The sequence below is a fragment of the Sparus aurata genome, chromosome 3 (genome assembly GCF_900880675.1).
Source record: "Sparus aurata chromosome 3, fSpaAur1.1, whole genome shotgun sequence".
Lineage (NCBI taxonomy): Eukaryota > Metazoa > Chordata > Actinopteri > Spariformes > Sparidae > Sparus > Sparus aurata.
Window position 1 is genome coordinate 27,941,451 of NC_044189.1, and position 8,520 is coordinate 27,949,970.

At 43.1% G+C, this 8,520-nt stretch overlaps 2 long non-coding RNA genes across 3 annotated transcripts; both read left to right on the plus strand.

The window, feature by feature from the left end:
* The first annotated feature begins 350 nt into the window (after nt 1–350).
* LOC115579145 (uncharacterized) lies at nt 351–1,101 on the plus strand. Of its 2 annotated transcripts, XR_003983602.1 has the most exons (4): nt 351–451; nt 524–637; nt 712–777; nt 865–1,101. It is a non-coding gene; the product is annotated as an uncharacterized LOC115579145 (long non-coding RNA). The 2 variants fall into 2 exon arrangements; XR_003983601.1 differs by having other exon boundaries at nt 712–936.
* An 18-nt stretch (nt 1,102–1,119) lies between these two features.
* On the plus strand, nt 1,120–1,496 carry LOC115579146 (uncharacterized). Its single transcript, XR_003983603.1, has 3 exons — nt 1,120–1,156; nt 1,235–1,340; nt 1,421–1,496. It is a non-coding gene; the product is annotated as an uncharacterized LOC115579146 (long non-coding RNA).
* The last annotated feature ends 7,024 nt before the right edge of the window (nt 1,497–8,520 follow it).

Sequence of the window (8,520 nt, forward strand, 5' to 3'; positions counted from 1 at the left end):
GAGTTTGGCCAGCAAAACTTGCAAACTTATGGCCAACATTGACCAGCTGGCTCATTACATCGAGCCAGAGGAGAGAATCCCGTCAAAGCTCCGTAAAGGTAGCAGCTCTCCTCTGGCTTGCCCCGGCAGCCCCCACCAGCCTCGCCAGCCCTCACCAGCCCCGCCAACCCCCACCAGCCTCGCCAGTCCCCGGAATGCCTGTGACCTGTGCCCCTCAAGGAGCCGGGTCACCAGAGGGTCGACCTATCCACAATGGTACTTTCTGTTCAGTAATCTCACATGGTATAATAACACTATATATGCTTTGAAATTACTGTATTGTTTTATATTTTCAGCACTCGAGCATATATGGAGGTGCAAGGGCGAGCTTCTGTGGGCCAAGGTGGGGCCTTATCAGTTATATACGGCAGACCTCAAAAGCCTGGCACCTGGGAGGGAATTGGTGTGTGAGGTGAGTTTGTGAGTTGTTTCAGATTTTCCTTCCTTGATATGCAAGTTAATTATTTAAATATGATTTGTGCAGATAATCAATGGTTACCTCACACTACTGACTAAACACAATCCATCAAGAGTGAGGGTTATCGACTCATATGAGATGACTTCTATATGGAACAGGACATCAAGGGGGATGAGAATGGTGAGAATAATGGTTGTTTTTCAAAAGGTGTTCACTACAATTACACATCTTGAATCTTAAATTCTCACTTGCAGCTTGATGTGGTGGACTGGCATGTCATGATTGGGGCCGTCTGTAAGGATCATCATTGGACTTTAGTCGTAAGTTCACGAGTGCTGATGAGTGCCATTTATGCAGATATAGACACAAGTCAATTCTAGTGCATTGAGGTATCCTATCTGTAAAAGGCAATGTATCCAAACGAGAGGCGCTGCCTTTTTTTTGACCCTTTTGGAGCCACCGAAGATCAAATAAAACAGTGCAGGGATTCAACAAGGTCAGTAAATCAGGATTTATTGTGCCTTTAAAGTATGTTAAATGGATTCTGATGTGCAAGTTTCAAACGTAACAGTTTTCTTCCCTTTGTGCTTTAGGGCCTTAATGCAAAAAAAAATTGTAAATATATCTCGCTGGACCTGCAGGACTGTTACACATCCCCGCCAGCAGGATTCCACATCATGTTGAGTAATAATTTGCAAAGTAAGATTATGGATCCTAATGAAGTATTTTAAATGTGTGAATTGAGACACTGACACTGACGATAACATGCACTTTAAGATAGCAGAGCTTCTGCTGAAAGGGAAACCTATCATTTTCCCAGTTGTTGAAGTGGGAATCAACCAAATAAGAAGGGAAATAGCCCATGCCCTAATGGACCACTCTGGTAAGATTCAATCGATTTATCAGCCTAGCTGAAATCTTTATACACTTGAACCAGTGTGAAATTTCAATATCTTTTAATAGACAACATGGCAGATTTGAAACGCTTCTGCAGTAAGAGGGACACAGGAGAAGGGGGCCCTTCAGAGACGCCTATGGATAACTGGGTAGGTAGACTACAGTTCTTTACATAAAGTGTGGATGTAATTTCTCTTAAAAAAAAATCTAACTTGCATATCTGTCAGATTGAATGTGAAGTCTGTAACCTGTGGTTTCATGTGGATTGTGTCGGGAAACCAAGCGTGCAGCAGGAGTTCCTCTGTACTGCCTGCAGATAACGTGCCGCCAGCTGTCCCTCTTTGCTGCCCTACATAGGCTGGCCGGCTAATACCACCATTGCTGAGAGAAAAGTATGGTCTCTCAGCGACATCACGACTGTTCTGGTGCCTCAGTGGTGGAATGAACTCCACTAATGTCAAAATGACATATTTACTTATTGTAAATTGCTTTGGAAAACAGCATCTTCTAAATGTAAAAGAGTCTGGCGCGGTTCTCAACTGTTGTGACTTTTTGAAAATAAAATCACAAAAACAACAAAGGAATGTTTTATGGACAGTTAATTTCCTCCTTTGTCTCTGGGCTCTCTTGGTAGTAGCGTGGTGTGTGTGTGTGTGTGTGTGTGTGTGTGTGTGTGTGTGTGTGTTGGTGTGGTGTGTTGGTATGTATGTATTAGTATGATATATCTTATATATATATATTATTATATATATATATGATATATATATTATATATTATATACTATACATACATACATACATAATACACACACACATATATATATATATATATATATATACATATATATATATATAACACATATATATACACATATATATACACATATAATATACACTAATATATACACATATATATATATATATATATACATATATATATATATACATATATATATATATACTATATATATATATACATATATATAATATTATAATATATAATATATATATATAATATATTATATACATAAGATATATACATATATCCATATATATAATATATATATAATATATTATATATCTATATTATATATATATCCTATATATATATCTCTCTCTATCCTATATCTATATTATATATATATATCTCCTATATTATATCTATATATATATTATATATATAGACATACCACTACATATATACACACACATTATACACCCACATATATACCCCACACTACATCCACACACACATGCTGGTATATATACACAGACACAAATGTCCTTGGGTCACCTGAAAAAGTGCTCTATTATTTGAATGTATTATATTGAAGACAAAAAATAGCTACTTAAAAAACAAATATGGCTATTTTCATTGATTTTGGTATTGTCCAGTTGTACTTCAGTACTTTGGGCTTTTGTTGCAAACATTTAAAGTGGCTTCTAACTTCGTCTTATCTTGCTGAAACAAACATAAATTGCTTATATTTAGTTGGCAGCTTATTTTTAGCTTAGTGTTATGAGCCACAACAGTACAGTCACGGTGAAAAGAAACTGCGGTCACAAGTTGATCGAGGCTCTTTCTACGTCCAAACAGTGGCTGTGTGTATGCAGTGAAGAGTGAAATAGGTGATGAAGCCTATCAGAATTGTGGCTTCGCTGGTCAAATGAGATATTTGCCGCGTTGCAGTTGTTTTCCCTCACTGAGTACGAGTTCGAGTCCAGTACCTCTTTTTTTTTTTTTTCATTTATTGTTTCAATGAATTCCATATGTGATGCATGTTTACTCAAACAGACAGCAAAGACGGGTACATGTATTTAATAAAGGTTTATTAGAGATAAACATTCACAGGAAGAGCAACTCTCCCTTTTCCTGTTTACGTCTTCAGTAACAACCAGCAACAACACAGCGACTGAGGGTTACACACACACTTACTCAAACAGGAGACCGAACACGTATCAGGTATGTTTAGTGCAGATAAAACCTGAACAAAGAGGCATATCCGAGGACAGCTACGCGTTCTCTTCCTGTTTTCAACATCTGGTGTAGCTACGGCGACCACAGACGCATTCGGCTCACGGTCGCCAGTTAACATAGACGCGTGTTAATCCGAAACACCGGCACGACCCAGCCCGAGGATATTGACGGGAAATATCGTCCCGTCCCGGCCCGCGGTCCGCGGTTGCGTCAGGGTCGGGCTCAGGCAGATAATCTAAACTCTACTTACACTCTCTGGCGAGCACGTAATGCCGGATGAGAGCACCTGTTGTCGGCGGGACGGTCGCAGGCGGGCACATAATGCGGACGGCGGAGATGAGAGCGTGCGCTGTCGGCAGGATGGGAGGATCCAAGCCGGGGACAGAGAGGATCGGTTCGGCCCCACTGACCAGCGTCAACGGACTCTTCAGCTATCCAGACGTTACCTGGTGACAGTTGCTGTAACTATCGGGGGTAAAGTGGACACTGCAGAGACGGGTGATGGTGGTGATTTTAAACTCTCCACAGTTGCTCCTCTAGACAAAATCGGTCCACCGTTTCCTTACGTTGGCATCCTTACGAAACTTAAATAAGCTAACAGCGCCGTTACCCTGCACACTGTGGCATCTAGGAAAGATGCATGAGCGATGTGGAGGAGATATGACTGTTTAGCTGACTGGTTAGCTAGCTGCAAATTATTGTAAGAGATGCTATCCAAGACTCGAGAGTGGGCGGAAAAACCACCGAAGCTAATGCGCTGAATGTATTTATACCACTTCCGCAGCACGGCCAGGTAATGCGGCCATGATTTGCATCGATTTCTGACCCACCCATTAAATCCTGAACACAGAAAAGTTGAAACACAGTTTGTGAGCCTAGCTCCAAAACTAAATTCTAAATGGTTGAATGGCTTTTTACTAGGGCTGTCAAAGTTAACGCGTTAATAACGCGTTAACGCAACATCCTCTTAACGCTGTTAATTTTTTTAACGCGCGATTAACGCTCGGTATAAAAAACTAAAAAACAAAACGTGCATTGAAAGATTTACGGCCGTCAGTGGCACCTGTAGTCTTGATCCAGAGGGTGGCGGAAAGGGAATCAGAAGAAGATGCAGCAGGGTTGGCGGTTCGGGAAAACACGGTGGACTGAAAAGTGAGGAAATGGAGAAAGGACTTACCGTAAAATACCAAATAATAGCCGGGGGGTTTAGTTGTTTCAATCACTTAACAGACCAAAAGGCAATTTGGGACAGGCGTTTAATTCCTTCCTCACAATAATCCTGGATGAAAACATTACAAACTTCTCCAGCTTCTCGGTGAATTCTCTGGCATCCTTCTGTAAGTGAAGTTGTTGCGGCGGAGGAAACGATTCAGCCAACCAGCACTCGCTGCAAACTCCTCATCTCTGCTGTCACTCACGGTGGCATACATTTGTTTCTCCATCGTCCTGATCATTCTGCGGGACACTCTCTCGTGGCATGCCCGTTTGCTGATAACTCATCCCCGCATGTTTATCTCAGGCTCCTCGCTAGCCTTCTTCCTCCCTCCAGCAGGCAGCCTGGTCCTGTTGCTGTCCTCCTCAGACAGACGCTCAAGCTCCGTTTCTCTCCGTTTCTCTGTCGACCAGAAGAGGTTGACAGAGAAACATCTAGCGGCTGCTTCTCCCGAGTTTTCCTCTGCATATTTTAACAGAAAGTTTGAATTTCAAGTGGTACTTTTTATTGTTTTGCTGCACCGGAGCCATGGTGATCATCAGTGTGATACTGACTGACAGAAAGCAGCACACTGCATGAAAAAGGCGAAGAAGAAAAACGTGCAGTGTCAGTGGACACCTCTTCTTCCTTAATTTTTAAAAAAATAAAAAATTAGACCCGACATTTATTTGGAACCGGCGGTTATTTACCAAAATATACATCTGCACCGGCGTTTAAAGGGACCCTGTGGATAATTGAAACCCGTATATTATTTGGTCATTTACGGTATGAACGGCAAACTACTTTCGAAACAGCCAGATGGTTCGGTCGATAGGACAAAAGTTATCTGCATGTACTATCGACATGAAATGACTTACCATCGAAGTACATTGAGTCTCAAATATCACTTGCAAGCCAAACACAGGGCAGATGCAGAGAGCCCCCCCCTCCCCCGCCAAAAATGTTCATAATGCAAGCATATTTGCACTTTCTTATGTTGTTAAAAGTATTAAGAACATTAAAAAATACATCAAGGTACATTTAGAACAGAAAAAAATGTGCCAAAAAAAATTGCGATTAATTGCGAGTTAACTATGGACAAAATGCGATTAATCACTTGACAGCCCTACTTTTTACATGTTTTAAGGAAATACATTTATGACCTTTTTAATGTGTTTAGAAGAAAATGGCCGAATTTGCTTTACACAGACTTTAAGTATGCCTTCACAACAGAGACGGTTGAAGCAGCGAGAGAAAGACCTCAAAAAGGTGGCTAAAAAAAATTAAACATTGCAGAGCTGGGTAAAAACTGCCAGCAGGCCTGCTTTGCATAGTATTGTGAAAGTATGAATATGTTCTGTTGGGGGCTAACCCTGAAAGCACCTGTCCATGAGAGCATTTGAGCGCCGAGTGATCAAGTAAAATAGCTGTAGTGAAATATGGGATGGTAATGAGGTGTCTGGACTGCAACACATTCTGGCCTTTAATTCAACTCAGTTTAAATTTAACCTGTTCCTCCTTGTGTAAGCTAAGGAATGTAGACAATACGGGGCTCACAGCTCCAAGGGACCTTGTAGTCAGCATTCAGCTGTGTGTGGGTCAAAGGTTAGCAGGAGACAAGGCCACTATAGGGACTAAAACAGAGCCTGACTCCTATGTCAGATGGAGGAAGATATCTAAACGTGTACATCTCCAGAAAAGGATAGAGAGATCATTTAGGTAATTTTGGAGTACAACACCAAAGGAGGGACAGTAACAGATTTAGCCATTTATGGGAGATGAGCAGAGAGATAAACCACCTCCTTTTCATGTCGATTGGATAGATGGACCCTCAACCCACCACAGTGACCAATGAGGAGTAGGCAGGTACAGCCAAAGGGACTTTAAGAAGGCCCCTACGAGTAGAGATGGGGGGTGGCGCTTGGAAAACCTCCTAAGAGCAGAGGCTGAGGTTTGATGGGGCAGAGGGCAGAGCATATTGGCATTGTTTTGTCCCGAGATTTGATAATATCAGAACGCAGCTGCTTCTGATCCGGACTGAAGGCGCTAGATGCTGTTTTAATAAAGATTGCTTCATCCTTCCACCCAGCCTTGCTTCCGCAGAATCATTTATGGTCAAACTACACGCCGACACCTTTGAGAAGAGGAGCCCAGAAACTACAGTAAGGCCATATAACAGGTTCACAAAGGCTTTATAATATATTGTGATCATTCTTTATACAAGTAGGCAACATACTTTTATATTTTCTTTAAATAAATAAGTAGATATTCTTCAGTGCAATTCCTGGGCTTCACCAGAATCATTGAATGAAGCCACATTATATGAACATTCAACTGACTGCCATAGAGGTTTGGTTTGTCAGTGCATTTTTTTATCAGTGAAAAGTACAGTATACTGTATAAGTTACTTAATTCTGATTCTAATCATTCTATTTAAGATAAGGCCCAACCAACAGTCTACCTAGCAAGACAAGGCGTGGCATTCAGGGGTAGAGATGAAAGTTGGCTAAGTTCAAACAGAGGAAATTTTCTGCATCTGGTGGATTTGCTAGCCAAGTATGATAGTGTCCTCAAGCTTCATTTTGATGTAACCCTTGTGGTCTCAAGTGTGTTTGGGATACCTCGCTCCACTGTCCACTTTATCGTCCACCGAGTTACTGGGGAGGTGGTGGCCATTCGCCACAAGCTCATCTACCTCCCAAAGACCGCTGAAGACCTGGTGGCAGTAACTCGTGGGTTTGCAGGGCTGGCAGGACACAGAGCTTTTTCAAAAGCTGCTGGATCCATCGACGGCTGCCATGTCAGAATAAAGCCACCAAGCGGCCCTGATGGTCACTGCTACAAGAACAGGAAACTGTTCTCTTCCATCATCCTGCAGGCAGTTTGTGACCATCAGGGCCGCTTTGTGGACGTGTACGTGGGCTGGCCGGGGTCGGTGCACGACTCCCGTGTACTCCGGCACAGCCCACGTGGACGTGTACGTGGGCTGGCCGGGGTTGGTGCACGACTCCCGTGTACTCCGGCACAGCCCACTGTACAGGTGTGCCATCTACCCTCCTCCAGGGCACTTCATCCTCGCAGACGGCGGGTACCCGTGCTCCCCCTCATCACTCCCTACAAGCGGCCGGTGCAAGGTGTGGCAGCCCAGCACGTCAACGTCGATCATTCCAGGGCACGCATCATCATCGAGCGTGCCTTTGGAATGATGAAGACCAGGTTCAGATCAATCTTCCTGAAAGCGCTGGAGGTGACCACACCTTTGTGCCTCAGGTGCGTCATCACTCCACAGGAGTCTTTTGTTTGTTTTTTGAAGCAGAGTAAATCAAACTTGATAAATATTGTTTTTCATTTCAGGTTATAACAGCATGTGCCGTCCTGCACAACATCGGCCTGGGGGCAGGTGACTTCATGCCCCCAGAGGATGAGCTGGAGGACGGCATGCCGGAGGATGAGGGGGAGGACAGGTTGGAGGTTGCCAGCGGTGCTCCATGGCGGGACCAGCTGTCTGCGGAGGTGTCTGCCCTGGAGGAGGTTGACCATGACCACGACTATCTGTAGTCGGCATGTAACATAATTCTGAAGACATCATTCCTATTTCAGTGTTTGTTGTAATAATTGTTATATCATGAAATTATAATTCTTGCCTCTTTCTCAAAAAATTCTTAGTGACATGGCAGCCGTGGATCGAGTCAGCCCTGCAGACCCAGTTGATGGACGATGTTTTGGACAGAGGAGACTGGACCCCCAAACACCATGAGTACCGCCCCAGATGATGTCCCACTGACACCAGGGTCTTTATTGTGGCATCCCATCCAGCCCAGCAGCACTGCCAGGGACTCCTGCTCAGCCTGTTACTGTACATTTTAATTTCAGTGCATTTTTAAAAAGACTGGTGTAAATATTATTTCAGTACGTTTTGAAAAACACTTGAAAATAAAAGAAAAAAATTCAATCCCTTCTTGTCCCTGACTAGCACTTGATGCCGTTTGCTAAACCT